The sequence below is a fragment of the Podarcis gaigeae genome (genome assembly GCF_964106915.1).
Source record: "Podarcis gaigeae genome assembly, chromosome: 1".
Lineage (NCBI taxonomy): Eukaryota > Metazoa > Chordata > Lepidosauria > Squamata > Lacertidae > Podarcis > Podarcis gaigeae.
The window spans coordinates 119,191,619-119,215,098 of NC_139678.1; the positions used below are offsets into that span (position 1 = coordinate 119,191,619).

The 23,480-nt window shown below is 44.3% G+C and overlaps 2 long non-coding RNA genes across 2 annotated transcripts; one reads left to right on the plus strand and one right to left on the minus strand.

Annotated features, from left to right (window-relative positions):
- Positions 1–334: 334 nt before the first annotated feature.
- LOC310833911 lies at positions 335–20,200 on the minus strand. Its single transcript, XR_014559000.1, has 2 exons — positions 19,949–20,200; positions 335–808 (listed from the first exon to the last, which is right to left on the minus strand). It is a non-coding gene; the product is annotated as an uncharacterized lncRNA (long non-coding RNA).
- Positions 17,946–18,477, plus strand: LOC310833703. The gene is made up of 2 exons (XR_014558887.1): positions 17,946–17,996; positions 18,112–18,477. It is a non-coding gene; the product is annotated as an uncharacterized lncRNA (long non-coding RNA).
- Positions 20,201–23,480: the final 3,280 nt, after the last annotated feature.

A 23,480-nucleotide genomic window follows, 5' to 3' on the forward strand; every position in this document is an offset into this window, starting at 1 on the left:
AATGAATGGGGAAAGACCAGAAAGGATGATCTGCAAGTATACAGAGATTTGTGCATTTAGTTGAGGTTACAAGGGTCTAATAATTCATGTCTTCCATGCACTTAAAAACCCAGAATCCTTCCTTTTAGGTATCATGGCTGCAGACAGTCTGAAAGAATTGAGGAGGGTATTTATGCATGCAACCACTGCCTCAAGAATGCTGATAGCCAAATGGTGGAAAGGAGATAAAATACCAACTAAATTGGAATGGCAGGCGAAATTATTTGATTACGTGGAACTGGCAAAGATGACAGGAAAAATTAGAAACCAGACAGACCAAAAGTTCAACAAAAAATGGGATATATACAGATTATATTTAAAAGAACATTGTTCCCACATGAAATCTTTGACATGCTTTCATTAACTTCTACCATACTGACGTTTGGTGGTTTCTGTGTGTTGCCACTGTGCAGTGCTTGGAGTCACAAGACTCTGTTTACATTCCAGAGATTCCATACTGTTGGAAGTCTCACGGGAGGGAGGAGATGGATGTGATGTTTACTGGTTTCCTGGTTTCCTGTTCCTTTGTTTCAGTTACTCTCTGTCTTTCACAGAGGGAGGATGTTTTCTTTTCTGTCTGCGTAGCTAGAAATAAAGCTTAGCGATGTAGCTCATAAATCTCATCACTTCTGCTGCTTTGAAACTCTGCTGAATGGGAACGTGCTTGGAGCCTTATCAGAGGATCAGGTTGTTAATTATCGTCAGAGGAGAGAACAAAGGCTCGACCGGAGGAGTCGCTCGGTCGAACGCAGGTTCCGACAACTATATGCTACAAAGATTATAGATAATTTGTGATAAGTTAAATGCCATACAATTTGCAGTTAACCAGGAAACAAAGGACCCATGCCGAGGAAGATGGAAGTCTTAGCATATGGAAGAACTTTATCTTATATGTAACATTTTCTTTGTATTTGATGTGTTTTTTCTTTTTTTATTCTTGTGATGGATGGATGCAATATTTAAAATCAATAAAGATTAAATGCAAAAAAAAGGGGGGGAAATGTGAGTGGAGCCACATAAAGAGGAGTGCAAGTTGGGGATGGGGGGATGGAAAATGGGGATGGGGTGGGATTAGAGAAGGGAGAGTGAAAGGGTCTTCTTGAGCCCTTTGCAACTTATGGTACCACGGATGTTGCTCCAGGCATCTGGCAGGCTAGAACCCTGAAGAGAAGCACTCCAGTTACAAGGCAAGAATGTGCTGCAACATTACATTTCACAGCAGGTCCCACTTGTATATGCCAGGAGGTGGGCTTCAAGATTCTATCACACTCCAGGATGACCAAGAAACTGAATCCAGGGTGAGGCTATTAATGTGAAAGAGCAGACGCAACAATATGAATGACAGATCCATAGGTGGCAGCAAAATGGGGGCAGAGGGGCAAGTGTCTCCCCAAACAAGGAGCCTGCCCTCCCACTTGCTTCCCCCACAAAAAAAAATAAATTCTGGCCATTAATGTCATACTGTTATTTTGCTTTCACTGCTAACTTACCTAGAAATGTACTTTTGTTCCTCCCTGCCAGATTTCTTTTTTGGTTCCACTGCTGCTATCTCCAAAAATCTCCTGCCTCCCATCATAAGAGGTATATTTGCAGTCAAATAAATGAAAGGTAAAGGTAAAAGATAAAGGACCCCTGGATGGTTAAGTCCAGTCAAGGTGACTATGGGGTTGCAGTGCTCACCTCACTTTTCAGGCTGAGGGAGCCGGCGTTTGTCCACAGACAGCTTTCCAGGTCATGTGGCCAGCAGAACTAAACTGCTTCTGGTGCAACGGGGCACATTGACGGGAACCAGAGCACACGAAAACATCGTTTACCTTCCCGCCATGGAGGTACCTGTTTATCTACTTGCACTGGTGTGCTTTCGAACTGCTAGGTTGGCAGGAGCTGGGACAGAGCAACAGGAGCTCACCCTGCCACCGGGATTCGAACCGCCGACCTTCTGATCGGCAAGCCCAAGAGGCTCAAGGGTTTAGACCACAGGGCCATCATTTCATCACACACAAAGTTGGCCATCATTTAGATAGCAAGGTGTGGTGTGCCTTCCTGCACTGAAGGGAGTGCTTATAAACTAGAGCAATGGGGAAGTTCCCATTAATGTAGCCCTTCTTCCTTCCTACTCATCTTAGGTTCACCCAGTGTTGGCAGTAGAACTCCACTCTTCAGACTGGAGAGTTGAAACCACCACGGGGGAAGGAATTGTTCATAGTAATCAGCTCAAAGTTATCAATTCCTGTGATCAAGTTATCTCTGCGGGAAAAGGGATAGGAGAAGATGGTGGAGAAGATCTGGAGGCATGAACGCAGCACAGAATCTTATTTCATACTCTTATTTTTCCATTTTCAACAGCTGGATGGTTTATAACAAGCTTTGCTCCTGCCGAAACTTCGCTGATGGATCTCCCGATTGCTCCTGGTCTGCTTAATTCCTCTTCCAAAATGAGCATTAAGCAGGCACAAATACCTCAGTGTTTCCCATCCATTTAGACGTCGTCTCTGGCATATTACGGTAAGATGAGACGAATCAATGAGAAAATGTGCATCAAGGTAGGCATTTTACAGCTACTTTAGCCGAGTTCAAGTCTATTAAACAGGGAAATGAACCTAGAGGAAAGTCACTGCGCAAGGCATTTCTCAGTTTAATAACACTTGCATTCAAATTATTGTTAACTTCTAACTTATTTCAGCCTTGCTCGGGATAAATCATTTGAAAGGAAGAAGCTAAAATTGCATATTAGCAAGTGGAAGGCAATATTTAGCTACTGGAAGGAAGAGAAGTGTTCAATGTATGGTCATAAATCTGGGAAGCATCAAAGCTGGCCATCATTTAGGTAGCATTTAACTAATAAACAATTGTGGTTCAGGATGATGAAGTGGTCTGGTGCATTAATGAATTAGGATGCAATGCAGACCCCAGTTGCTGCCCAGTGGAGCTTAATGGAGTTTGGAGACCATTGGTGCATCTGTAGCCCTGCTGCTTATGCCAGCCAGGACAGAATGTGAAGGTGAGCAATCAAATCACTGAATCAGCCTCGCAGTGATTGCTCCATACATTTCCAGAGTTCCTTGGGAAGAAGGGTTGATTAGCAAACCACTCAGTGAATTGTTAACTCTCAGAGGGGAATACGGCAGACTCTCCAAGTGTCCTTGTTTTCCAGGGACAGTCCCGGATTTACAGAAGCCATCCCAGTTTCTGATTTGATCCCAGAATGTCTCGCCTTTCCTTAGGACATCCCTATTTTCATCAGAGAAATGTTGGAGGGTATGGAAGTTAGGCTAGGGTTGCCATATTTCAAAAAGTAAAAACTAGGACAGAAAGACCTCAATATTGTTGAGGTTTCTAAAGGAAAACCCAAAGGCTGTTGAGCTTTTTTTAAGACAAACCCCAAAGTTGTTGAGCTCTTTCTGGTAAAAGCTACAAGAATTTTCAAGGTATGGAGCTTTTCTGAGCATTTTTGACACTATTTAACACCCGATGCCGGTTTTCTAGGTCATTTGCCTAATTTCCAAAAAATAATCCAGGACGCCATTTTCAGAAAATCAGGTTGTATGGCAGCCCTATGTTATGTGACCCCCGAGCCAAGGAGATAAGTAACCATACAACCTGAAGGCAGCCCTGTATAGCCTTTTATTTTTTTTTTATGTCCAATGTTTTTTTAATGGTTTTATATATGCAGGAAGCAAGCCAGTCAGATGGGTGGGGTATAAATAATAAAATTATGGTTGTTATTATATAGGGGGTCCCTATTTCAATCGGGAAAATGTTGGAGGGTATGATAAGCATTTCCTAATAACTCTTAGCATCCTTACCAAACTCCTGTTCCCAGAATTCTTTGAGGGAGGCTGTGTCTGCTAAAATAGTATAAACCTGCTTTAAATGTATGTTGCAAATGTGGCCTTAATGCAATCTCACGGAAGCAGTGGGACCAGCTTAGAATCCAATGGCTCTTGAGCCAGCTCAGCTCCTCCTCTTGAACAACAAATGAAAGGGGGAGCCCCACCCCAGCAGAGTGACGTGCTAGCAGAACCGGGGGGGGGGTATTACCCTACAAAGGCTGGTGGGATAAGATGGAGGGACATCTCCACACAGTCCACACACCCAGTCTGGCACAAAACTGCTTTATAGACCTTTAAAGCCCTAAACAGCCTTGGTGCAGTATACCTGAAGGAGCGTCTCCACCCCCATCATTCAGCCCGGACACTGAGGTCCAGCGCCGAGGGCCTTCTGGTGGTTCCCTCCCTGCGAGAAGTGAGGTTACAGGGAAGCAGGCAGAGGGCCTTCTTGGTAGTGGTGCCCGCCCTGTGGAACGCCCTCCCACCAGATGTCAAGGAAATAAATAACTATCTGACTTTTAGAAGACATCTGAAGCCAGCCCGGAATTGGGAAGTTTTTAATATTTGGTGTTTTAATTTGTTGGAAGCAGCAACTTCAGTGCATTTTTGGAGCTGGGCAAAGGGACTTTTTGATCTAATATCCTTTAACATCACTGATGCTGGTCTCTGCAGAATAATGGCCATTTGGCCGGGCCTTTTAAAGCATCTGTAGTTTGGCTGAGTTTTGTTGGACCAGTTGCTGGGTTTTTGATTTGTGTCTGCCTATTTAGGATTTTATGGTTCAATTTTATCATTGTACTATTGCAGGGTTTGTCTTATTGATTTATGGCTTTGTCTATTAAAGCTGTTGTAGTGGATGTTTTAATTTAGTCTATTTTACAATCCACATTGCCAAGAGAAGACCTTCATTTAAAAAAAATGGGGGACTTGATTAAAATAAATAAATTCTAAACATTTTTTAATTCCCAATCATCTATCCATAAACCAACTCTTAAGCACTTTCATATATTCTTTTTCCAAATATACATATATGTTAGAGAGGCAGAACACAAGAGGTTGATGCGATGAAAGGACCAATGTGCTCACTCTTTAAAAGACCATTTGAGAGGTCTTTTATACTTGTGGTCACACTTTTGTAACACAGGTTAATTATATGCTGAGAAGTATGTGCTGTTTGGGTGCGGGTGGTGCTGTGGGTTAAACCACAGAGCCTAGGATTTGCCGATCAGAAGGTTGGCAGTTCGAATCCCCACAACGGGGTGAGCTCCTGTTGTTCGGTCCCAGCTCCTGCCAACCTAGCAGTTCAAAAGCACATAAAAGTGCAAGTAGATAAATAGGGACTGCTCAGGCGGGAAGGTAAATAGCGTTTCTGTGCGCTGCTCTGGTTCGCCAGAAGTGGCTTAGTCATGCTGGCCACATGACCTGGAAGCTGTACGCTGGCTCCCTTGGCCAATAAAGCGAGATGAGCGTCGCAACCCCAGAGTTGGTCACAACTGGACCTAATTGTCAGGGGTCCCTTTACCTTTACTTTACGTGCTGTTAAGAAAGCACTTTATCCAGCTGCTTATCTAGAACACCCCCCAAAAAATCACTTACACACCACCTTTGTGCCACTGTGAGAGAAAGACAGGAAGCTTCTCCTGTGTTTGATTTTGCAATGATAGCAGTATCACATTGACGCACATTTACATCATACACTCCATCGTCTGATAGATGATTTTTGTGCCCCTCACCAGGCCTGCACCCCAGAAGGGACCAGTTTTGCCAACCCCTAGGTATACCTCTGGATTTATCTGTACAGTGGTACCTCGGGTTACAGACGCTTCAGGTTACAGACTCCGCTAACCCAGAAATAATTCCTTGGGTTAAGAACTTTGCTTCAGGATGAGAACAGAAATTGTGTGGCGGCGGCACGGTGGCAGCGGGAGGCCCCATTAGCAAAAGTGGTACCTCAGGTTAAGAACAGTTTCAGGTTAAGAATGGACATCCAGAATGAATTAAGTTCTTAACCCAAGGTACCACTGTAGTTCCTTATACTGTACATTTTAAACACATGTCTCCTTCTGCTCTGCCAGGCCCCTGCTTCAAGAAGTTAAAAGCAATCAGAAAACTTTTCTTAAATTATTTATAGAAAAGAAAACAGCCCTCACAGTGGCAGAGCTAGCCGCTCGGGCACCCGGAGCAGCCACATGCCGTGATCCACTCAAGGGGATGGGGCTATCCACCTCGGGGTGCGTGATCGACACAGCGTCAATCTGCCCGGGGGGTGCCCTATGCCATGGCGGCAATCCACCCAGGGATGACACCCGGGGCAGCCCACACCTACCTTGCTCTGCCTCTGAGCCCTCACCATTGGCTCTGGGTGCAAAAGTTGCTGCTTCTTCTTCTGATCATTTGTAGCCGAGTAAGATTGTCTTCCATAAACATGGTTTTTAACAATGAGTCCATAAGTTACTGTGGAGGCCAATTCTGGATCCACACATCCTTCCACAGTGGGGACATTGGTTTCTGGGCAGGAATTGATCACGGTGAGGGTTTGCCAAGCGTCCCTTCCTCCTAGCACGTTTCTCCCTTGTGTCCTGACTTCGAGTGTCTTCAAAGCCCATGACACCTTTGGTGAAGGCTTTTCTCCAATTGGAGATCTCGCAGGCAAGTGTTTCCCAATTGTTGGTGTTTATACTACATTTTTTAAAAAATTGCCTTGAGACAGTCTTTAAACCTCTTTTGTTGACCAACATTACACTTTCCACTTTTAAAGTTTGGAATAGAGTAGTTGCTTTGGAAGAGGATAATCAAGCACTTGAATTTAAACATATATGGGAAGCTTTGGGGAAAGCATTCACTGAACTGTCACAAAGAATAGAGGACACTAACGGGCCAAATTATTAATTTAATCTTTATCTGTAGCGGTGAGTTTTGAAGCCAACTGGATTAATAATCTGCCATTCCAACCATGCTCATTTTTTAGCATTATAACTACAAGACAATTAGTCTCAGTCGCTGTTCTGCACCTGCCTTATGATGAAAGGTGTCCAAACACATGAAGTCTGAAATTATACATTTTAGCTGTTCCACGGGGTTTTCTTTTCTTAAGTAGGTTGGAGGCAAGATTCAGCTTGACTAACATCCTTTGTATAAAAGGGAGAGAAGTCACCCTAAGTGGTTCAGACAGCAATTACCAACTATCCCAAAGGGGCAATTAAAATACACACACACCCTCGAACAATTACAGTGACTTTGAGCCAAAACACATGTTATAGTGGATTACTATCAAAAATGACCTCCTGTATCTCATCCTCCCCTTTCTCTCTTCCAGACAGGAGTGGCGAACTTATGCAGCCCTCCAGATATGGTTGACCAATGGTCAGGGGAGACAGGAGTTGTGGTCTGGGTCCAGAAACATCTGCAGGGTCAAAGGTTCCCTGCTACCACTGCTGTTAAGGTTTAGTTCCATTTAAGTAACATTGTCACTGTTGCAGATAACAATATAGTGCAGTTTGAAGCAACTGGAAACATAAGAGCTAACTTCTTTTGGAATAAAACATTGTCCAGACCCATAAAAAATATTGTTCAAACTTTTTACCGGCAAAAAGCTTCAGAACAAAACAGAATACATCCAAATATTTGTACAATATATTGTGTTATCTACAACCGGCTCAGCATCTTGCCTATGAAATGTGAAATAACCCAGACAGACCTAGAAGCAAAGGTCCCTCTCTCTCTCTCTCTCCACAGCCTGCAGGCTATTCACTCTTGCTTCAGGAGAGCTTCATTTTACACCTTCACTCCAATGAGTTTGAGGGATGTGGGTGGTGCTGTGGTCTAATCCACCGAGCCTCTTGGGCTTGCTGATCAGAAGGTCAGTGGTTCGAATCCGCGCGATGGGGTGAGCGTCCATTGCTCTGTCCCAGTTTCTGCCAACCTAGCAGTTTGAAAGCCTACTAGTGCAAATAGATAAATAGGTACAGTGTTTCCATGCACTCTGGCTTCTGTCACGGTGTTCCATTGCTCCGGAAGCCATATAGTCATGCTGGCCACATGTCCTGGAAAACCTGTCTGCAGACAAATGACAACTCCCTCAGCCTGAAAGCAGAAGTGAGTGCCATAGTCGATTTCAAATGGACTTAACCATCCAGGAGTGCTTTACCTTTAACTTTACCATTCAGAAAGGGAGCTAATGATTCATAGGCAACTCACTTTCAAAATGGAGATTTTGAAACCCAATACCTCTTATATGATCTAAGGTTACAACCCTCACACGCTACCTACAGAGAAACAGCAATCAGCTAGTTAGTCATTAACTTACGCAACCAGAAGCTCAACATGCTCTCCTTGGCTTTAATATAGCCCCTTTGAAGAGCCCCATGTTAAACCTTCTGCAATATACATTTAGGCATTCTCATTTCAGAATCAATTAAACCATTATACTTAAGAGACACATCATGTGATTCATCTTACTCTACTCCATGCCATTGGCAGCTGTTGGTGGTAAAGGACCCCTGGATGGTTAAGTCCAGTCTAAGACGACTATGGGGTTGCGGCGCTCATCTTGCTTTCAGGCCAAGGGAGCCGGCGTTTGTCCACAGGCAGCTACCCGGGTCATGTGGCCAGCAGGACTGAACCGCTCCTGGTGCAACTCTGACAGAAACCAGAGTGCATGGAAACGCCGTTTACCTTCCCGCTACAATGGTACCTATTTAGCTACTTGCACTGGCATGCTTAGTACCCTGGGACAAGGGAAAACCCAGAGAATGTGACACAGTAAGGCATCTTTCGGCCAGAGGCCATTACCTGCTGTAATGTGATATTTGGGCTGCAGAAAGCATTGTGCCACCTCAAGTAGCTTGCGAATAATGCTTTTCTACTTCCCACATTGCCCCTGGCCCGCTCTTGAACAATTCTTTTTAATTTAAATTCAAAAGGCTTTTATTTTTTTCAAATTGACACCGTCCCATGTGCCAAGGGTATATAAATCAAAATCCCATATACCTCAACGTTACGTGCTTTTGACATTGAAGTTTCACTTAGGCGAATATTACTCCATAAACAGCATTTGATTAGATTTGGGGGTTGAAATAGTCCACAGAAAGCCAGGTTTAATCATTTGTTTGATTAAAAAGGCATGGCAGAGCTCCCATTACATGGTAGGAGAAGCTCACATTTTAAAATCTCCTTCACAGAATCCTTCAGACGCATTTTAGGTACTACTGATGATGCCCTTTATCGAAATACTTGGTCTTTATAACTTTACAACTTTTACAGTTGCCTCACTTGAACTTTATAATTGAAAACCAAACCGATGACCTTTAACCGAGGGGGGTGGGATGTGAATGTTGGTGAATCTTACCACAGAACTACATGTCTTTTGTTCCTTTGAAAAATCAGACCCTTTACAGTCTTCAGTCAGTATTCATTTTCCTTACCCCACCCCATTTTCTCAGGGGGGAGAGAGAGAGATGCTTTAAGGCCTTTTTTCTGACATAATGTACTGATAAAGCAAGAAAAAAAGAGTATTGGTTTTGCTCCACTTAATAGCTGCTTAGTACAGTGGAATTATCTGCCTGATTATCTGTTCTTTCAGAGGGCCCAAATGGCGCTTTGCTGAAAAATAATTGCTTCCAATTATTCCACCGCTTTCTCTTTAGCTTTTAATTATCATGTTTGAACTTCCTATTCTCACCTCCATGAGGGAATCATAGTGTCTGTTTACTGCCTTCCCCTAATGTCATTGCTCTGCCTAGACCTATTGCCTCCATTTTCCAGGCACCGCCCTTTGCTGCTAATTTTTTATCTCATTTTATTGGTGTTCTACAGCAAAGCAAATAATCTCTTCAGCTCCCAGGACCTTCATGGAAACCTGCTCTCAGCATGGCCAAGAGAATTTGGAAGTGAGAGAAAAGCAATGACAAACCTAGACAGCATCTTAAAAAGCAGAGACATCACCTTGCCAACGCAGGACGCAGGTGGCGCTGTGGGTTAAAGCCTCAGCACCTAGGACTTGCCGTTCGAAAGGTCGGCGGTTCGAATCCCTGCGGCGGGGTGCGCTCCCGCTGCTCAGTCCCAGCGCCTGCCAACCTAGCAGTTCGAAAGCACCTCCGGGTGCAAGTAGATAAATAGGGACCGCTTACCAGTGGGAAGGTAAACGGCGTTTCCGTGTGCGGCTCTGGCTCGCCAAAGAAGCGATGTCACGCTGGCCACGTGACCCGGAAGTGTCTCCGGACAGCGCTGGCCCCTGGCCTCTTAAGTGAGATGGGCGCACAACCCCAGAGTCTGTCAAGACTGGCCCGTACGGGCAGGGGTACCTTTACCTTTACCTATGGTTTTCCCAGTAGTGATGTATGGAAGTGAGAGCTGGACCATAAAGAAGGCTGATCGCTGAAGAATTGATGCTTTTGAATTATGCTGCTGGAGGAGACTTCTGAGAGTCCCATGGACTGCAAGAAGATCAAATGTATCCATTCTTAAGGAAATCAACCCTGAGTGCTCACTGGAAGGACAGATCCTGAAGCTGAGGCTCCAATACTTTGGCCACCTCATGAGAAGAGAAGCCTCCCTGGAAAAGACCCTGATGTTGGGAAAGATGGAGGGCACAAGGAGAAGGGGACGACAGAGGACGAGATGGTTGGATACTGTTCTCGAAGCTACCAGCATGAGTTTGACCAAACTGTGGGAGGCAGTGGAAGACAGGAGTGCCTGGCGTGCTCTGGTCCATGGGGTCACGAAGAGTCGGACACGACTAAATGACTAAACAACAACAAACTTTCAAAATATTTGGATTCATGTAACTAGAGGCCGAATCTATCTAAATATCCCCAATTTTTAAGATTTATATCCCATTGCATAGGAAGAGCCCAACTGGGTTGAGCTATCAGTTCTCCACGTCCTGGTTTTCCACCAGGACTAATGCAAAGAAAATTAAAATCTTAAAGCAAGGAAGAAAACAACCCAAACAGAAAACTGTGACACCAGCAGCCAATATGGTAATTGAAAGCCCCACCACTAAAACTTATAAGCATGTCGAAATAAAAATGTCAAGTGTAGAGATGGGAGACTTCTGGACCTTCAAATTCTCCAACTCCCATTTGTCCCAGCAGCATAGCCAACAGTTAAGGATGATGGGAATTGTAGTCCAGCATCATTGGGAAGCCCACAAGTCCCTATCACCAACCTAGGGAACAAAATATCTCCTGTACGTTCGAAGCATTGTACAAATGCATGATTGTAATTATTGTTACAATACTCCTAAAATTGACCATGCCTCTGAGGGGTCATTCTATCATATGTGGTGGACCTGCAAGAAGGTCCACCACATGAACCTTAATAAAATTAAGGGGGGGATTAAACGACTTTTCCCAAGAGGCCAGAAACCTTCCTGATGGCGATACTAGACTGTGAAATCCCAAATATAGCCTAATTGTATTTATTATACATGTGACTACAGCAGCAAGGATTCTCTAGGCCCAGAAATGGAAGGAGGAGAGAACACACTCAAAGGAAGAATGGTTGATGAAAATCGTGGAATATGCAGATATGGCAAAATTGAGGGCACTGATAAAAGGTTCAAATTTCAAATATTTTAAAGAAGACTGGAAACCCTTTCTACAGTGGTACCTCGGGTTAAGAACTTAATTTGTTCTGGAGGTCCGTTCTTGCCCTGAAATTGTTCTTAACATGAAGCACCACTTTAGCTAATGGTGCCTCCCGCTGCTGCTGCGCCGCCGGAGCACGATTTCTGTTCTCATCCTGAAGCAAAGTTCTTAACCTGAGGTAATATTTCTGGGATAGTGGAGTCTGTAACCTGAAGCATATGTAACCTGAAGCGTATGTAACCCGATGTACCACTGTAGTTTATAACAGTAACTATTTTTATTGCATTAGCCAAAGGCCATGGCAACATCCAAAGAAGGAAAAAAGAAAGAATAAAAAAAAAGCGGTCGCTACATATGCAGTAAAACCATGGTCAGATCCAACAAAATTTCTTATTTCTTATTGTACGGAATAAAAAGTAATTTTCAGAGTCCCCTTTGCAATTGATTGCTAGCCCATCAATTGGCTTTCTTCCTATTCTTCCTAGCTGCCAGGAAGATAGAGAGCCACCTTATAAATCACAGAGTCATCAGTATCACTCAGCAGCTATTTCATCCTCTCCGCCCTTTCTGGTCTATATTAAAAGTTATTTCCCATATGCAAAGACCCACAGAGAGAAGTGTAAGAAAAACAGCAGAATATATTAAGAAAAATGTTAGAGAGGATGAAATGAGGTAAGACAGAACACTTAAAATTGTATGTAATTTTGGGTTTTAAACATTGGTGTTGGGTGAGAGAGAATGCACTAGTTCTGTTGAATTGGAATATAATTGTTGAGTAACAAATGTAACTTTCTATATGGAAAAAAGAGTATAATAATAATAATAATAATAATAATAATAATAATAATAATAATAGACCCTGCCTCCAAGCCTTGGCATGGGACTATTATTGTATTCTTCTACACACAGGGCTTATAGCCTCACAATACTCTAGAAGACCAGTTGGAAACTAATGTCAAGTTATTTTGTATCTAAAGCACAGTTCTGTATAAAAGTACAAGTTTCTGGAGTTGGTGCTCCAATTAATCTAGCTAGTTTTGTGCCTTTCTCCTACACCCCAGCATAACAAGCAATTTTGCCACAACTAGCAATACAAAGGCAGGCAGATTTTCTACGCAGCTGCTGAATGTCTCACTTGTGAATTAATTATACGGTCACAGATCAATAAAGCAAGCACGTTACAGAATTGAAACGAACAAGGGCTACAAAGCAACTTAATGAGAGAAAAAAAGCAAAAAGCCGAGAGACCAAACTAAGAATCATTCCAAGAGGTCCCTTCTTTCAGGACTCTCACTTAAATGAGGAACATAAACAAGGCAAGTACTTGCTGAAGAAGAGAGACATAAGATTAAGGTTCGACTATCCACCTTGGCCAGCACTCTTATCTTCACTTGCATTCAATGCATTAAAGATTAGCCTTAGTGCTCCTGCAAATGTATCAGGGCTGGGTAGCAGGCAGCAGATTCCATGATTTAGGAACAAAGAACTAGCCAGTGGTCAGGAGCAAAGAACCAGGTGGGAACAACGACCAAATCAAAAACCAGAATTAAGCAAATTTCCAAGGATACAGGAACATAGCAGAGCTCAGGGACACCTCATTGCTCAACCCAGGAAGAATGGGAATAGAAAACCCTCTCTCTCTATGCCTTCCTTCCCAGAAGGATCCTATAGCCAGCCTTAGTGGGCAGAGTCCGATCAGAAACTGAGATGACCGCCACCTGTATTTCAATGGTTGGCCAAATGGGGCAGCCCTATAAAGAGGTCCCAAGGTTGCTGGATCGAGGGGTAATACATGAATGGAAGCAATTTTTCCTAGGGCTGTCATACGTCTGGATTTTCCCAGACATTACCAGGATTTCAAAGGCAGAATTGACATCCGGGAGGGATTTCTGAAAGGTTGCAGTTTTTCCTGAATCTACGAGTAAGGCAAGTCTTCTCTCTCTTTTTGGCTCAACAACTTTCGGGGCTTTTACTATTTGAAATATGGCAACTCCATCTTTCATATGTGCATCTAGAACATATGCACATATGTATCTGGCTTCTCATCTACATCTTTACTTGATATGAAATTCAGAACACTAGAAAATGCTGCTGTCACTTTTCTCACCTTCACCAGCAGGGCTAAATCATATACAAAATCCACAAGCTCTTAAGTTTAAGGCATCAAAATCCACAAGCTCTTAAGCCACCGAATTATGGGCCTCATTCAATGAGCTGGATAGGTCACTGGATGCCAGCAGGATGTGACCACATCCAGGTCACTAGCTGTTGAGTGCACCTGCAAATGCATCAGGGCCACTTTGTTCAAGATACAGTGGTACCTTGGTTATCGAACGGCTGAGGTTGTCAAACAAATCGGCTACCGAACACCGCAAACCCAGAAGTAACTGTTCCAGTTTGCGAACATTTTTCAGAAGCCAGACATCCAACAAAGCTTCCATTTGAGTGCAGGAAGCTCTTGCAGCCAATCGGAAGCTGCACCTTGGTTTCGGGAGACGTATGGACTTCCAGAATGGATTAAGTTCCAGAAACAAGGTACCACTGTACATAGACTCCGTTTCTGAGCAAACCATAGTGAACATGGCCACTAAGGTGCCTCTGAATTATTTCTTTAATTTTGTTAAAAATTAGCATTGTTGTTGTTATCCTACTTATTTATCATTACGATTGGCAGCAGTGACTTGGATGATGCCCATTAAAATTCTCCATGCACCTGACATCCAAATATTGAAAGAAATTCAGTGAAGCACTATGGCAATTGTTCCATCACCTCGAGCTTCTCAAGGTGCCAGATGAAACAATCTCTCCTCTCCGCCCCAGGACACAGAGCCAACTGTGGAAGGCATGAGGGGACATAGGGCAAGAAGAGAGGGGGGAACCCCATTAGGCTGGTGGAACTTGTTAGCTGAGTCCTCTCCATTGATCAGAACATCTGCACAAGGTCCTATGTACCGTATTTTTCGCCCTATAGGACACACTTTTTCCCCTCCAAAAATGAAGGGGAAATGTATGTGTGTCCAATGGGGCGAATGCAGGCTTTCGCTAAAGCCTGGAGAGCAAGAGGGGTCGCTCTCCAGGCTTCAGGAAGCTATCCGCAAGCCTTGGGAGCTCCGCTGGAGCTCCAGTCGGGCTCCCAAGGCTTGCGGATAGCAACCTCCAAACCTGACCTGGTTTGGAGGCTGGCGGTGGGGAGAAGCGCGCTTCTCCCCACCGCCAGCCCCACAAGCTCGGGGGACAGCGCGGAGGCGGAGCACCGCCTTCCTGCTGTTCCCGGACCTGGTTTGGAGGCTGGCGGTGGGAGCTGCCTGCATCCCGAAGCCTGGGGCGCGCTGAGCCACGCGCCCCAGGCTTCGGGAAGATATCCACAAGCCTGGGGAGACTGGCGTGACTTCCCGCCGGACTCCCTAGGCTTGCGGATAGCAGCCTGTTCTGGGGGCTGGGGAAGCTCGGGCTTTCCCCGCCCCAGCCCTGCACCTGGGGGGAAAATAATTTTTGTTTCTTTATTTCCTCATCCCCCCAAAACTAGGTGCACCCTATGGGCCAGTGCACCCTATGGGGCGAAAAATACGGTTTATAGGATGTTGCAAATGTATCTGTACAGTGGGGAAAATCACGACTATCCACTTCAGAGTCCCAGACAGGAAAATACAAGTGATGAATTCATAGAAATATAGGGCTGGATGTGAGGAGGGGAATAGGCAGCCAACTATTCAGTCTCAAGACAACACCTTCAATGCTTTAAGTAGACATATTTTTTGCTAAGTAAAATAACAAGGTATTTCTTGTGAGTGGTTTGATCCCTTATCCTGTCTCCTATACAATTTATTCTGTTACTTAAAGTAATTATTATTATTAATTAAATTTATGTACCACCCTATACCTGCATGTCTCAGGGTGCTTCACAAGATAAAATTACAATATAGAACCACAAAATACATAATCAAAATATAAAAAGAAACAGCTGAATAACCCCCCCCCCAAAAAAAACCCCTCACATAAAAACAGTTTAAAAAAATTTAAAAAAAAAAACACAATTAAAAAGCAGTTTGAAATAATGTAAACAGTCATATAATAAAATGTATTGTGTTTGGAATTTTTTTGTTTTTTGTTTTAGTTCACATTTTTCATATGTCCAATCACTTGTTCATGATTACAGTTCTATCTCAGGCACAGTGAACCAATTATGCAATTTGCTGACAATCATAGATACAAGTTGTTAATATGCAACACATGTTCCTGGCAAGCTGGGGGAGCGGGGAGACTTCAAACAAAAAGACCCACAACACCTGCAATTCCTTAAAACTACTTCTGCCTGGAGCATTGCTTATGCTGGCTCCGCATTAACATACTGTAAGTGCCACATTTATTAAAATTCACTGAGGTGAATAAACCCATATGATTTGGATTTTTTTACTCAACCATGCAAAAAGAGAACCCTAAAGTGAGTTGCTTATACTTGTGTGTTAAATGCTCGGGGGGGGGGGGGGAGAGAAATCCCCCTTAAAAAAACTCTCACAGAAGCACCATCCCGAAATGGAATATTGCTACTTAAGTTTGTGCATCGAATGAAGTAGTCCTAGAGATGAGGATCCTGTGGTCCTACAGATATTGTCAGACTCCTAACTACCCCAGCCATCAGGGGTGATGGAAGTTTTAGTCCAACACTATTTATGCCACAGGAAACGGGTGGCGCTGTGGGTTAAACCACAGAGCCTAGGACTTGCCGATCAGAAGGTCAGCGGTTCAAATCCCCGTGACGGAGTGAGCTCCCGTTGCTCTGTCCCTGCTCCTGCCAACCTAGCAGTTTGAAAGCACGTCAAAGTGCAAGTAGATAAATATGTACCGCTCCAGCAGGAAGGTAAATGGCGTTTCCGTGTGCTGCTTTGGTTCGCCTGAAGCGGCTTAGTCATGCTGGCCACATGACCTGGAAGCTGTACGCCGGCTCCCTCGGCCAATAAAGCGAGATGAGCGCCGCAACCCCAGAGTCGTCCTCGACTGGACCTTTGATGATCGGGGTCCCTTTACCTTTACCTATTTATGCCACATTATTAATAGTTTCTATAGTGTCACACAACTCTGATGCTGTTGTTCTGCTACAACAGAACAACACTACCTCTCTGAGCTCATTCCACAAGAGTGCTTCTATCATCATTTTTAAATTGTGTCCTCCCTAAAAGAGGGCACGTGTTGCTGTGAGACCTGGAGACTGACCTCCTGGTTGTGGGTGGGTATATTGGACAGCCACACCACCTGATTGGTAGGTCCCTCGTTGCTGGGTTTAATCTGGCCAATGGGGTGCAGTCTAAACAGATTGAGGGACCTATATATACCTATGCACATGACCCAGAGCTTCCTCTTTCGGCTCGTGCATCGGAACACCCACCCACCTCTCCCTACTTTTAGGGTATTTTGCGATTGACCTTGCTATGCCATTGTGTGTCATCGGTCGTTGGGACAGGGGCACGGCAGGAATTTTTCCACTTGGCTGATTGGCTGTTGCTATTTGGGTTTCACCTGCTGCGTAGCAAATTGTCACAACTTGTAAGGTTGCGGATAGGCACTGGTTCAGGTGATAGGGATGGGGAATGGTCTCGCCGTCCCTATGTGAAGGGTATTCTCTTAAAGGAATTCAGGGACTCAACTTGGTTTGGTCAACCCCCGAGAGGGGTTTGTGCCTGTGCCTGAGTCCAGGGGAGCATCTGGGGGAGTGAACAGAGTCTGTTCCCGGGCTTTCCACCTCCCTCAGGTGTTCACCCTTGGCTGACCTATGCTGGAGCCCTAGGTCAGCACTACTTGCAAGGGTGCAGGGAGCTAGTTGAAGCAGAGTCTATGCAACCACTCGCTTTTCTGTAATCAATAAAGTTGTGGCCTAAATTCTGCCAAAAACCAAAACTAAAATTTGAGTCAAATGTGTGTTTATTTGGGGGGGGGGAGTCTCTGGGTCTGAACACACAACAGTTCAGTCCTGAAATAGGTTGGAGAGTGTGAGATTATGGGGGTGGGGCAATAGTATTCATATTGTTAACAAATGCCTCAGTTCCCTGAATCGTGTGAAAATTGTAGGGGTGCGATATTTGCCAAGGTTTGGTTCCCTTTGGAACAAGGGATCTCTAGAGACTAAGGATAATATCCAGCCAAGCAATTTTGACCTATTGAAACCAATGGTCTTCAGTAACTTTTAGCTCAGGGTCTATTCTGAGTATGACTGGATGTCACCCTTGAGGCATTTTTGTAATATTTACAGATTGAGCAGATATGGGAACAGACACTAACTCCTACAAACAGCAAAATTCACAGTCCCACATCGTGTCACAGAGTAGTAGTCTTCTCCAGAGCTCCAAACTGGTCTCTCCCTCCCCTCTTCTGGGTTCTAAACGAAGTCAGCCTTCACACACACCCTGTTTGATGATATCATTCCCTGCCCTTTCTCCGACCGGTTTCTTCTATTTGGAACATTCTAGAATGGGCTCCGTGTCACAAACCAATTGTTCCAGCAGCCCTCAGAACTCCTGGTGGTTTGTTCTCAGAGAGCTCCCAGGTGAAGACCTCACTCAAAGAGTTTGGTTGTCCCCTTTACTCACATGAAGCTGCTCTTTTTGCTTTGTTTTACATACAGTGTTGGGGTTCCTAGCTGTTTTTCTGCATCCCTCCAGCCACAGGAGCAGAGGAGATAGAGAGCCAGGCAAGAACTTCACCAAAAGGCCTGGCTAGCTGCCCATGAGGCTACTCAGAAGGAGGGCAAAGCTCTTGGAAGCCCTTGCTCAAATCATGATGAGGCTGAGAGCCAGGAAGGGAGGCCTCCAGCTCCTGTAGAAGACCCCAGTCTGAGTTGAATCATGGCTGAAGCAACATCTCCCAAGCTGCAACCAGCCTGACCCAAAGAAATGGACAAGTAGAGATACAGAGTGGGTGATGAGACCTGGGGAAGTTCAGGAGCGGGGAGAGGGGAACACGTGACACACTTATTTACAGCTGAGGGGCTATGAAATAGATGGAAAGATTCATCCAATTGTGACTCATCAGGTCTAGAGTGCAGTTTTATTCTTCAGAATGCCTTTCACCTTCAGAATAAGAATGCAAAGGGAAACATAAGAGCCTTAATGAAAATGAATCGAGATACCAGGCTCACTGGCATAGGTAATTGAGGTAAGAATTGTGAAACTAATATTGCATGCTAAATTGTGAAAAATGTTTTTAAAAACTTCATTGGCAGAAATTGCTACAAAATGTGTTTAAAACGAAAACCTAACCAAAACAAAACAATGCTAATATTGGTGCAGGTAGTAGCTATGGCTACAATCTTATAGCCCCATTCTATGCTGGAATGAGGCAATGCTGGGATTTACTTCTGAGTGGACATTTCTTTGTTATTTTAAATGCCCCACTTCCACTCCTCCCAGAGGAGTTTCTCAAAGCAACTTGGAAATTAAAAAAGAGAGATAAAAAGCAATGATCCATTCATTGAAACACAAATAATAAAATGGAAAAAGCAGCAAAAACACAAAAAGCAACCAGATACGTCAAGCATTTATCTGAATCCAGAAGCTTCTTTCAAAACAAAAATATTTAATGATTAAAGGTAAAGGTAAAGGACTCCTGACAGTTAAATCCAGTTGCGAGTGACTGTGGGGTTGTGGCACTCATCTCACTTTACTGGCTGAGGGAGCTGACGTTTGTCCTCAGACAGTTTTTACAGGTCATGTGGCCAGCATGACTAAACCGCTTCTGGCATACCACAGCAGTGCACGGAAACGCCCTTTACCTTTCCGCCAGAGCGGTACCTATTTATCTACTTGCACCTCGTGCTTTTGAACTGCTAGGTTGGCAGGAGCTAGGCTCGAGAAACAGGAATTCACCCCATCGCAGAGATTTGAACCGCCGACCTTCCAATCGGCAAGCCCTAGGCTCAGTGGTTTAGACCACAGTGCCACCCACGTTCCTTATTTAATGATTGGCAGAACACAAATGAGGGGACAGGAAATTCCACATGCAGGACACCACCACAGATAAGGCCCGCTGTCACACTCCTGTCAACCTTGTCTCAGAAGGCTGTGGTACACACAACAGCTGCTTTTAATTTTACTATTTTGTTATTTCCTACATTTTAATATATTTTTAGGTTGCTGTATCTCACCCTGGGACCTTATGATAATGAGCAGGAAAGAAATCTAATAAAATCTAATAAAATAAATAATATTAATAATATTAATATTAATATTAATAATGATATTATTGTTGTTATTATTATTATTGTTATTATTAATGTTATTGTTCTAGTAATAAATAATCACCCCCAAAAAACCCTTAGGGTTTATTGCTTTGCAATAAGATGAATCTGGAATGCAACCTGTCAAACAAGTACTAGGAAGGAGGACTTGAGGCCATTATCTAGCTACACTTAAGCAAAATCATAGTTTGAACATTAATGCAGGTTTTACTGACATCTCCATCAGTGTTTGACACTGTAAGATTTATGAATGATAGCCAGACCTTTCAAGTCCCTCTCAGAAGCGTCTGATGACACACCGCTAACAAAATTCGCTTGTACTGCAGCACAATGGCAACTGCACATTCACTTTTTCCTCTTCAGCGTAACACAGAGAAGAAAATAGCCTTATGAGTTCTGCAAATGGTGGTTGGAACCATCCACTTGTAAGCTGGAAGAATGTTGAAGGTCACACAGTCCAAAATCACTCCTTCCTAGGCTGTTCCACAGGCAAATTACAGGAGCAAGCAAGGTTCACTGGCTGACATGCTATGGAACATACTTATTTTGTGACATCACAATGCTTTTTCTTCCTGTTGGCCCCTGACAACCAAAGCCAGGAAGAAGAAGCAGGGTAGGAAGAACCAGAATGCCATGATCTCATGATGGGAAGGTAAGTTTGGCTAGAAGACAACCCATTATTGCCACTTTCGGTAGCAGCCATGTGGTCCATTATCTATATCTGCATACAAGAACGAATGCCTCCATGTTAAAGGCACCGAGAGGTATCAATTAAGAGATTCCCTCATCACCACCTCCAAGAACTTCTGTTCTCTGTGGAGAAGGAATGACAACTCAGCCAGTTTAGTTGGCCATTTTAGTTGCACCCTTGAGAGGAACTACTTTCAAATTATCCACATCTTCCGCTACAATACAGCAGCTCAGTGCAATGGTGGTCAGGTGTCCATTTAATGAAAGGGTGGGGTATTTATTATTATTATTAATAATTTTATTATTTATACCGTGCCCATCTGGCTGGGTTTCCCCAGCCACTCTGGGCGGCTTTACAGCACATTAAAAATTGTAAAACATCAGACATTAAAAACTTCCCTAAACAGGGCTGCCTTCAGATATTTTCTAAAAGTCAGATAGTTGTTTATTTCCTTGATTTCTGATGGAAGGAGATTCCACAGGGCGAGTACCACTACCGAGAAGGCCCTCTGCCTGGTTCCCTGTAACTTGGCTTCTCGCAGTGAGGTAACCGCCAGAAGCGGAACCTCAGAGCAGAACCTCAGTGTCTGGGCTGAACAATGGGGGTGGAGATGCTCCTGCAAGTATACTGGGAACCTTTTAGCTATTAAAGTCCACATTCCCTTGGGGATTATCTGTCAGTGTCGGCCAGGGCCAAAGTCAGCTATGGGCAGAGGCAGAACCCAAAGAGGGCAGGGCTACCCTTCCTTCTATCTTTCTGCAACCCATTTCCTTTTTCCTTCTTCCTCTCTAACTAGCAAGCAGTCCATCAAAGGGGAAAACTAATCTTCCTAGAGTTTGGCTTTGCAGAGGGCGTTTCCACTTCTCATCTTTTCCATTGCTCCTTCTATTTCTCCTTTTTTCCTTCTGCTATCCTACTTCTATCCCTTTGGGCTTACCCCACCTGCATGAAATTGAGCTGAGGGCCACATGAGATTGAGCTGAGGGCCACAGGTTTCCTACCCCTGGTTTAACAGTTGCGAAGAAGATGGGCTAGAAAATAACTGATCCCACTAACGAAAGCCAGTGCAAGGACTTCCACTGAGAGGTAGAGTGTCCCCCCGCCCCCAGTCCTGCCCCACATGCCACCAGAAGAGTATGCAGGGAGAGGAGAAGGAAGACTGCTCCAGTATGTAAGCAGAAATGCTTGTGATGACATCAGGGTTGCCACCTTTGTTCTGGCAAAATACAGGGCAGAGCAGTTGGGGAACAATTCCAACCCCCCAATCTAGTGCTGAAGTGACTTCAAAGCAACCCATTACAATCTATCTCATCCTAGCAGGATGGCCCCTCTGGAATTTGACACACAGGCACAGATTTGTAAATCTCTCTGTGCTTGGCTACCCAGAGCTTAAATACATGACCTTTCACACACCTTTTCAAACATATGCATTTGGAGAGGATCCCTAACTTGGCCCAGAGAGAGAGAGAGAGAGAGAGAAGACATTGTGGGATGTGAAACACAAGAGCAGTCAAGTACAACATTCTTAGAGTGAACATGTTTAGACATGGGGAGGAATGTTTCTCCAGCCAGCAGGTAAACTTCCTGTTTCCTTCTGGGCCGGGACAGACTTCCTCTGCATGTGACTAGAGGCGGGTGTGGCCTCACCTGCGCAGGTAAACAACAAAAGCACAGGGCAGGGCAGGCATCTCTCTCTCTTTAACTACATGCATCGAAGAAGCAACATCTGCTTAGCCAAAGATGCTCTTCCAGCCAAGGGAGGACAAAGGGACTGTCTCCTTATGAGATAGTTTCCAGGTATATGTTACTTTTCTAAGCCAAGTCTGCCTTCTGGGATCCGATTGTGAACAGAATGTGAGTAAACTCTTTTAATACTTTTATAGAAGACTGTGTCATGTCTTATCTTTTATGAGGGAATAAGGGGAAAATACCAGAACAGTTATTATTGAGGCTTTAGCGAGCCTGAGCAAATGCATCCGCTGCAGGTTTAAAAAGGGGAATGTTACTCTGCCAAATTGTGAGCTTGTTAACACAAGTTGGAAAGGCTATAATCAAACAATATACCCTCTCCTGCATCCCTGAACATTCCCACAGACCTGAAATGCAAGACCAAACTACTGATACAGGTAAAGGTAAAAGGTAAGGTAGAAAGCGCCTGGACAGTTAACCATAAGTCCAGTCAAAGGCGACTATGGGGTTGTGGTGCTCATCTCACTTCCAGGCTGAGGGAGCCGGCGTTTGTCCACAGAAAGCTTTCCAGATTATGTGGCGAGCATGACTAAACTGCTTCTGGCACATCGGAACACTGTGATGGAAAACAACGCATGGAAACGCCATTTACCTTCCTGCCGCTGTGGTACCTATTTATCTACTCGCACTGGTAGGTTTCAAACTGCTAGGTTGGCAGGAGCTGGGACAGAGTAACGGGAGCTCACCCCGTCGCAGAGGTTCAAACCACCAACCTTCTGATCAGCAAGCCCAAGTGGCTCAGTGGTTTAGATCACAGCGCTACCCGCATCCCATATTATCGATACAGGACATAGCATTGAAGTCTGGGACAATCCTGTATTATACCATCCCCAGATGATATAGCAATCACCTTAGAGCCACATTGGAATTCTCCTTGCTCCCTAATGGTTTTTCCAAATTCATGTTAAATCACTTGAAGGTCAAATTAACTCCTTGGCCAAGTTAAAGAATCATTCATTGGAATATATATCAGTCCTCTTGAGATGTTACGAATCATAGTGAAGTTTCACACCAACCCTGCAAGAACCGGAGACCCGCAGCCTGGACATAGCTCATCCAGTATGTATTTTAGCCATGACACCTTCCCTTTCCCTTTATTTTGGAACTGCAGGCAGGCAGCAAAAGTTCAGGTGGTTTATCAAGGGCCTGGTGGGCAAGCAGATGGGCTTGGCTTGGCGGGCCACAAGTTGTACTTGCCTGCTTCCGATCTTGCAAGAGCATTATTTTCAGGCTGATTCGCCTGGCAACTTTCCCAACAAAAGTTTTGAGAAGATCATCAGAGTCAATTAGGCATAAAAATCCCAACAGCTGCTTAGCAATGTAAAGGAAAATGAAAGCAAACCTATAGGTGGGAA